We start from the raw sequence: 9705 nt of genomic DNA, 5'->3' as shown, positions 1-9705 counted from the left end.
ACTAATAAGAGGATGTGTTCAGGGTGGCAATAAAATGTGGTATCTAGTTTTCTTTTTCCTTGCTAGTGGAGCCTTGGGATTTGGTTGTGGTTTCATAGAGGTGTTTGCTAGTCATGCACATGGAAGGTTCGTAGAGATTTTTTGCTTGATACAGCAAGGTCTGTAGCAGTCGGAGATAATTTAATCTCCAACGTACAATTTCACAATCTTCCTTTTCAGAAGTTAGCATGGAGAGACTCGCACATCAACGTGAAGCGAGGCATTGCTTTCAAGCTTGGAAGATTGAGAAATGGCTGAATTTTACAAGTTACCATACAGTTAGGTTTGTAAAGAGTCCCCACTCTTAGGGATTTTCAAGAAGGGTCCCTTCCCCCACAAGAAGTAGGGCTCATGAGAGGGTGAGCTGAGGGTGGTGCTAAATATTTTCTTTGTCCTTGCTAGCTAGGAGAGACTTGGTATTTGGTTGTGCGTCACATGGATGTTCGTTGGTCTTACTAAACATGGAAGGTTCATTCATTAAAAGCTTTTGCTTGATACATAAGTTTATTGGGTACTATTTTTACATATTTATTTTATAAGGGACATCACAAAGAAGATATAAATGCCCATGACCAAGCAATATCAAATCACAAAAGAAGAGAGAAATATTTCACGTTGGTGCTGACCTTGTAAGCAAGAATTGGGACTTGGTTGGCATTTTCTTAGGGTGGTGAATTCGTCATGCATGTCTTCCTCAATATTTGTCATGTACTTACATTGGTTGGAAATGCACATATTCCTTACCTACCCACCTTAACCACTCATGCATGTCTTCTTCCTCACCTTCCTAATGCTAGACTTTGTTGCGTTTGTCTTAGGCTTGTCCATTGGTCATGAATGCATGTCTTCTTCTTCATTATTGGGCATGCACATCTAGAAATGTGTGTATCCTTCCTCACCTACCCACCAGTTTTGTCGTAAAGAGGCAAAATTTTTATATTGGATTTGAAAGTTTGTATGCCCCAATAAAAATAAAGGTTTGAAACATTCTAGGATTTGAAACTTTTATCAGAAAAAACTTGAAGTTTTGCCAAGATTTACATGTTTTTCTTCAAAATTAAAAAGAAAACATTAAAAATTGTAATATATTCTATCACTATTATGAAATTAAGAAGACTAACTCAATAAACTTTCGCTAGGATTTTATATTAATATATAAGTATAGGTTCGATAAAAACACATTTCTAGATGTGCATGACCAATAATGAAGAAGAAGACATTTTAGACATTTTATAAATTTATAGACTAATAATGCAAATTTATAGAAATGTATGACCAATAAATGTATACAAATTTATAGAAATGTATGAGCAGCCAGTGAGCCACCACTCCCAAGAAAGTTACATTTTTAAGAGTTTGGAGAGGACCTCCTTTCTTCTTTGAGTCTTCCGCAGGGTTGAGGTGGCATTTTCAGCCTCCGCCTTGGTTTTTAATTAGCTTCTTTTGAGCTTCTTTTTCCCCTGTTGCATAGAATGATGTATTCTCGGATTTGAACTTTTTCTCACAGTTTTCATTCATACTTAATAAAGTAATTTTCTTGAAAAAGAAAAGATGCCTCACTCACTTTATTCCACTTCCCACTATCCAGTATGCCATACTCACACCCTCTTTACTATTTTAAAGGACTGAAGAGACTCTCTAAAAGGTCATCTCTCCCACCGCTAGGCACACAGTACTACAAAGAAAACAAAGACAAAGCTACTGGACCAGTAGGATAACGAGAGGGGAGCTAGTCTACAAAATCCCACTTCACAAGAGCACTAGTACTTTCCAATAGGCATGTGAAGTAGGGCTAATGAGAGGGTCTGTCTATGGTTGACATCTAGTTTTCTTTTTCTCTACTAGTGGAGAGTCCCTTTCCCACTACAACTAATAAGAGGATGTGTTCAGGGTGGCAATAAAATGTGGTATCTAGGTTTCTTTTTCCTTGCTAGTGGAGCCTTGGGATTTGGTTGTGGTTTCATAGAGGTGTTTGCTGGTCATGCACATGGAAGGTTTGTAGAGATTTTTTGCTTGATACGGCAAGGTCTGTAGCAGTCGTAGATAATTTAATCTCCACCGTACAATTTCACATTCTTCCTTTTCAGAAGTTAGCATGGAGAGACTCGCAGATCAACGTGAAGCGAGGCATTGCTTTCAAGCTTGGAAGATTGAGAAATGGCTGAATTTTACAAGTTACCATACACTTAGGTGTGTAAAGAGTCCCCATTCTTAGGGATTTTCAAGAAGGGTCCCTTCCCCCACAAGAAGTAGGGCTCATGAGAGGGTGATGGTGCTAAATATTTTCTTTGTCCTTGCTAGCTAGGAGAGACTTGGTATTTGGTTGTGCATCACATGGATGTTCGTTGGTCTTACTAAACATGGAAGGTTCATTCATTAAAAGCTTTTGCTTGATACATAAGTTTATTGGGTACTATTTTTACATATTTATTTTGTAAGGGACATCACAAAGAAGACATAAATGCCCATGACCAAGCAATATCAAATCACAAAAATATTTCACGTTGTTGCTGACCTTCTAGGCAAGAGTTTGGAGAGGACTTGCTTTCTTCTTTGAGTCTTCCGCAGGGTTGAGGTGGCATTTTCAGCCTCCGCCTTGGTTTTTAATTAGCTCCTTTTGAGCTTCTTTTTCCCCTCATGCATAGAATGATGTATTCCCGGATTTGAACTTGCTCTCACGGTTTTCATTCATACTTAATAAAGTAATTTTCTTTAAAAAAAAAGATGCCTCACTCACTTTATTCCACTTCCCACTATCCAGTATGCCATACTCGCACCCTCTTTACTTTTAGGCGAGCTTCCTCTCTCATTTCTTCTACCATCTTGCCTTCTCTCCGAACCTTTATCCGTCTTGCCTTCTCTTAGTCTCGTATTTGTTCTATCTCCTCGCTATCTATTCTATGTTCGCTCATCTCCTCTACTATCTCCTCACTATCAATTCCATTCTCATTTCCTATCTATCTCCTTGCATACTTAGTTCTCCTCTCCTCTCCTACATCTCCTCGTTTCTTCTATCCTGTTTCAAGCTGAACAAGTTCTTGCAATTATCCATTCTCTTGAGATTTCAATCAACACCAACTTATTATGGATTGCAGACACAAAAGAAATCAAGATGAGAAGACGAGGCAAGGACCATTGACCCAAGATGACAAAGATGAGTTTGCATTGCAGATGCAGCCAAGAAAGGGAAGAGAACAAGAAGATACGACATTGTAGAGAAGAGCTATGAAAGTACTCTTTAGTAAGAGAAGAGCTTGCACGTCTATTTGAACAAATGTCTTTTAGAGGTGCTCGTGGTAGGGGATTTACAGCAGGCTGCACTACTGAAAGTATTAGGAATAAATAAGAAGAATTGAAAGAAAGACTCTTTGAATCTTTGTGTATCTTTGCATATCATAATTACATCGATGAAGATGAAAAAAGTGATGCTGGTGTAATCAGCGAGATAGAGATGGCCAATTTGATGGCAGGATTGTAAGGTGTTTTTTGACACCATATGGCTTTGAGTTATATGATAAACTTCTTCAAAAATGTGATCATGACCTCTTTTTTTAATGTACTCTAGTTTTAATAACATATCACCATATGGCTTTGAGTTATATGATAAACTTCTTTCAGAAATGTGATGACCTCTTTTTTTAATCTACTCTAGTTTTAATAACATGTCACGTCAGATTTTCTAATTTGAAATTTTTAAATCTTACTTTTTGTCTCAATGTTTTGTTTTAGAAGAGCCTCTTTTTTTTCACGTTCTATCCAAAATTATATCACAAAATGAATTTGGGCAGTGCACGAGTCCAAAAGTAATGAAATAGGTGTTAAACTCCATAGCATGACAAAAGAAGAGACATAAAGAAGCTAAGGGTGTGCAATGATATTAATTCTACATGAAAAAAAAAGAGGCTAAGATCAAAAGACTGGTTTACCATGGATATAAATATTCTTTTCAAATGTCAACAAACATTGCAATCTTGACTGGATTGCAATAAATGACTTTGAGTCCACAATCCTACACAATACTAAGTGGAGTACACCAAATAGGTTACACTCCTCATTTTTTGAAAATTAAATCACAGTGACATAGCCAGATCTCATGCATACGGTATACCAAAGGCTAATAATAAATTCATATCCATAAAAAATTTTGACATGCACAAAATACACACAACATACATTCTCTCTCTAACTATGAAACTAAACTAACATAGCCTAATACTAATCTACTCTTAAGCACACAGCAGCATCGCTACACATATAGCCAAACACATGCATAGACACACTAACACGTGCATATACATAAGGACAAATAACGTGTAATTAGACACATAGCCGCACTCATAAAAACAACATATACACTTATTTGTATATTTTAACTTGTATTCCTTAGCAAAAAGTCTTGGAGCATCTATTTCTTGGGGGTTAAATTGTCAAGCATCTTTAACATGATGTTAAGAGATTTAACATAAGAAGATCCCCATGAATCTCAATCGGAATGCACTCTTTCTTTCAAATCCTTAAGTCATGTGTCTTAAACTATGGTAGTGTAAACAGTCCTTAGGGAAAGTTAGCACCTCAACGATACTTTCATGGGGGGTTTAGGATAGAAATCTATTTGTAATCATTACTCCCATCCTAAACCTAGTTGTCCAAAGAATAGCTATAGCTTTTTATTCCATCTTGGACCATGGCCTCAAGTCCTAGGAACTCCAATCCTTGTTTCGAGTGATTGAAAAAGCATGGAATGATGACATTTGTCTACACATGAAACGAGGCCATGTGTCGTGCATAACTCATCCCTAGTTCTTTTAATTGTCGGAAAAAGAAGCTCCATCCATTCTAAATGTATTTTTATCATTATGAGATGAGAAGACTCTTACTATGTATATGTTTTGGAAATGGGAGAAATTGGTTACGTCCATATTTAAATGTATTTTATTATTATTCTATTACGTGGAAGACCAACTAGTTTTTTGAGTCACATCGCCGGCCTCCCCTCCCTGGTTTTCTTCCTCTCGGTTCCATGCCCTCTTCGACACCTTTGCTGGTAAGCATCATCCAAAACCTGCTTGCATCCAAGAGAATCCAACAATCCCAGACCCTTAAAGTAATTAAGCCTTTTACCATGTCATTCCCTGCACGGAGCTGATCTCTTCGGCAGCGTTCGAATTTTTCCAATCAGTGTTTGAAATTATCAGGATGGCAGCGTTCGGCGGTCTTGCCGCACTCGCAATTTTTGCAGCAGCACTTGAGACTACCTTCATCCATCAAGAGTTGATGCAGGTGCAATATAATGCAATGATTAGCATTGGAGTGTTGGAAATCTTGCTGAAATCATCGTTAAAATCTTTTTTAGCAACATTATCGATGCTATTGGATTGGCTTTTGCTCGATGGGATAGCTGGCAGGGGTGATCGAGTTGTTGTGTGGATTGCAGGTGGGATCTGCAGCTGTATCTCCGACACTAAGATCCACGACGTCGTCCAGAAGGTTTGCAAATTGGGTTCACCATCGCCATGACGGGTTCAAGGATGTAATTTCTCTGCAGCCCGATCGGCAATTAAGCAATACCGATGATTTCCAGGTTCTCACAAATCAGACCAGGGATGCAGCAATTCTTTTGCAGTTCAAGCAACATGTGGACGATCCCCTAGGAGCCCTGCAAGGTTGGGGGACGTCCTATGGGAATTCGCCTTGCAACTGGACTGGCGTTTCTTGCAATAGCATCAACTCCTGCGTCACAGCACTCACGCTTCCACAGCAACAGTTGCTTGGCACTATCCCCCCCATCCTAAGTACTTTGCCCTGCTTGCCCCTCGTGAATCTCTCTTCAAACAACTTCTCTGCATCCATTCCTCCCCAACTTGGGCAACTCCCTTCCTTGGAAGCCCTGCACCTTAGTGCTAACCAGCTACAAGGGCCGATTCCTCCTGCTTTGGCTTCCTCCTCCAACCTTACCTACTTAAATCTTTGCTCCAACCAGCTCAATGGCACAGTTCCTAGCGAGTTGGGTTCTCTAGTAAATTTGCAACACCTTTCTCTGTGTAGAAACTACTTGAATGGGAGCATCCCATCGTCTCTAATGGCTTCCCTTTCCAACCTCCAGTACCTAGATCTCAGCGCCAACAACTTAACTGGATCGATTCCTACCAACATTTCAGGCTTATTCAAGTCCCTTTCTTACCTAGACCTCAACCAGAACCAATTGACCGGCAGCATCCCCATTGTATTCGGCAACTTCTCGGCCTTGTATCACCTGAATCTTGCAAACAACTTTTTAACTGGATTTATCCCTTCTGAGCTAGGAAAAGTGGCATCCTTGGAATACCTGTGGCTCAATAATAACGCTTTGTCAGGTGAAATTCCTGCTGAGCTAGGACAACTTACGTCTCTGACGATCCTGCAACTTGGCGTCAACAATTTTTCTGGCAGCATTCCTCTTCAACTCGGCAACTGTACAAATCTGACCTCTCTCGTATTCGTCTCCAATCTTGGCTTGACCGGTATAGTGCCTCCTGAGCTGGGAAATCTCGTTCAGCTGACAGTTCTCGATTTGTCCAACCTAAATATCTCAGGCAGTGTTCCTGCATCTATAGGGAATTGCAGTAAGCTTCAGTGGCTAATCTTCTCAGGAAATCTATACTTGACCGGGAAGATACCTCCTGAATACGGAAGGCTTCAACAACTCTTATATCTGGGGTTCCGAGGGATTTTTGGCATGACCGGCAGTATCCCAGCGGAACTAGGCAATTGTACAAACCTAGAAGAGTTGTTCCTTGATAGAAATAAACTCACGGGTGCAATACCTGGAGAGCTCTCTCTCCTTCAAAACATGAATTTCCTTCACTTGGCGGACAATAGGCTGAATGGCTCCATTCCCCCTTCCCTTGGAAACTGCTCCCAACTTATGCACCTTTACCTTGACACCAACAATCTATCAGGTTCAATTCCTCCTGCTCTAGGTCAACTAGGCAAAGTCATTATCGTCCGCCTGTCGTACAATTCCCTACAAGGTAAAATACCCCTTGAGCTTGGCAACTTGAGTGCATCCGCGCTGGTGGATTTGCGTACTTCTTCCAACTCTCTAACCGGTAGCATTCCCTATACTCTGGGCAACCTGCTGCATTTGGAAGGCTTATATTTGGACAATAACAAGCTAACTGGAAGCATTCCAGAACAGCTTGCGTCTTGCAGTGGGCTTACTTACCTGGGTCTTCAAGACAACAGTCTAACGGGACCTATCCCGTCTCGGCTGACTGAACTGCAAGTTTTGAGTCAATTGTACTTGCAAGGAAACATGCTTTCTGGTATGATACCAGACTCTATGAGCAACTGTCAGGCGCTATACGATTTGGACCTCTCCCACAACAATTTCAGCGGTACAATACCTAGTTCTCTGTCCAAGATAAATCTGCAGGTAGGCCTGGACCTCTCCCATAACAATCTTTCAGGAACGATCCCTTCGAGTATAGGGCAACTTTCCAGTGTTCGAACGATCGACTTCTCTTCGAACATGTTGTCTGGAAGTATCCCTTCATCTATTGGTACAGGATGCATGGCACTCGAAGGCTAGATCTCTCTATAAATCAGTTGGATGGATCGATTCCTGAGAGCCTTGGTCAACTAAAAAATCTTGCTTTTATACATGTGTCTTATAACGCTGATCTGACATGGGTATTAACCCACGTCAATGAGTGTTTACCACAATTAGGTTAGGTTACTGTCCAGTTATACTAACTAGATAGTTAGGATAATAGCCTAGTTAGACTAATTAGAATTACCCTAGTTCAGTTCCCCCAGTTAGAGTTTAAAGGACCATTCACACCATACATAAGGCTGAGGACTCTGCCCTCCCACACACAAAAAGGCCCCATTTTACCACGACTTTTGTTGAGATATCGAGCTCCACTCGTGATATGCCAAGGTGACCGATGCGGTTGGTACACCGCCCATGAATAATTATAGCTGGATGATAGCTATCCCCTACCACGGGTGTCTTCGAAAATATCACAAACGAATCGTTTCTTGAAGATGTGGCACAATGTGGGCGAGTCTTAAGCCCAGAATATTGTATGGCTGCACCCTCAGTTACCAAACACCACAAGGGCTTGAGTAAACTTTAGAAAATCAGTTTAGGTGCAGCGGGGGTGCTTCTCGTACTATTAGCCTGTTTGATCAGTTGGTGGAGCTATCGACCGTTTCAACAAGTATTTGCATCTCAGCTTTCTAGTGGTACGAGTTTCACCGTCAAGGATTTTAATCACTTCGACGAGCAAGATCTCCGTCTTGCAACAAACGACTTCAACCAGAAAACTTGATTGGAACCGGTGCGTTTAGCAGAGTGTATAAAGGTACTTTGAACAACGGCAATATTGTGGTCGCTGTGAAAAGGATAGACAAACAAAATGCAGCTATGGGGGATCGAGCCTTCAGGAAGGAATTGGGAATACTAAGCAATTTAAGACATAGAAATTTGGTGGGGTTGAAAGGCTATTGCATCGACTCACAACTAAAAGCTGTGGTTCTTGAATACTTAGAGAATGGGAGTGTAGAAGCCCAACTCTACCGTGAGGGACAAAGAGGTTCATTTGACTAGAGAATGCGCTTTGATATTTCCATTGATGTTGCACAAGCTTTGGTGTATTTGCACGAGGAGTGCCAAGAGCCCGTGGTGCATTGCGACATCAAACCGAGCAACATTTTGTTGGATGCAGACATGACTGCTCATGTAGCAGACTTTGGCATTGCAAAACTGTTAGATCCGGTTGCCGTCAGTGCAACGAACTCCAATACATTCAAGGGCACACTAGGCTATGCTGCGCCAGGTGAGTCTCTCCCTTCTTGCTGATGCTCAGAGTCTCAGACGTATACAAGTGGATCCTACAACTATTTCGTCGAATTTGGTAGTTGTTATCCTTTTGCCGATCTCGCTAATGAATCGTGATCATCTGAACATGTTGCCAGAGTACGCATTTTAAGCTACCTACACTACCAAAGGCGATGTTTACAGCTATGGTATAACACTATTAGAGATGCTCACAGGCAAGAGTCCGACCAGCGAGATGTTCAAAGCGGACACGATGGACCTGCGGTCGTGGGTGCTGTCCACGTTCTCGACAGGGGAAGCATTGGATGCAACGCTCCGATCGGAAGGTGACAAAGAAACGCACCTGCGAGACGAGATGATGCAGGTGATGGAATTGGGCGTTGCGTGCACGAGGAGAAAGCCGCAAGATCGGCCTTGTATGAGGGACGTAGTGACACATCTTAATCACATCAAGCTTGGAAACGTGCATCAGCAACTCCACATTACTCAAGCATCTCTCATACAAAAGCAGCTCTATGATGATGATGCCACCACTGATCACATCAAGCTTGGAAACGTGCATCAGCAACTCAACAGTCAAGCATCTCTCATACAAAAGCAGCTCTACGATGATGATGCCACCACTGATCAAGAGCTTCCTTTTAAAAACCTCTAAACCTTTTGTAAATATAACAAGTGGGGGCAATATTATGCAGACCTCCAGCTTGGCCAGTCTAGTTATTGTTTATTCATGTGTATATAATGGTGATCAGTACAACAAGCATAATTGGAGAACTTGAAGTTTTTGGCTTTCAACTCTTTAGTTTTTGAACCCCATTTGAGGGTTGTTTGGATAATATTTC

At 41.2% G+C, this 9705-nt stretch overlaps 1 pseudogene across 1 annotated transcript; it reads left to right on the top strand.

The window, feature by feature from the left end:
• Window positions 1-5235: 5235 nt before the first annotated feature.
• Window positions 5236-9518, top strand: LOC147900440 (uncharacterized; annotated as a pseudogene). Its single transcript, XR_015541282.1, has 6 exons — window positions 5236-5319; window positions 5474-6977; window positions 7050-7710; window positions 8259-8512; window positions 8633-8861; window positions 9001-9518. The product of XR_015541282.1 is annotated as an uncharacterized LOC147900440 (transcript).
• Window positions 9519-9705: the final 187 nt, after the last annotated feature.

Source organism: Dipteris shenzhenensis, chromosome 7 (genome assembly GCF_047967505.1).
Source record: "Dipteris shenzhenensis isolate YYH24624 ecotype China chromosome 7, Dip_SZ_1.0, whole genome shotgun sequence".
Taxonomy (NCBI): domain Eukaryota; kingdom Viridiplantae; phylum Streptophyta; class Polypodiopsida; order Gleicheniales; family Dipteridaceae; genus Dipteris; species Dipteris shenzhenensis.
This window is presented reverse-complemented; position numbering and strand designations above follow the sequence as displayed.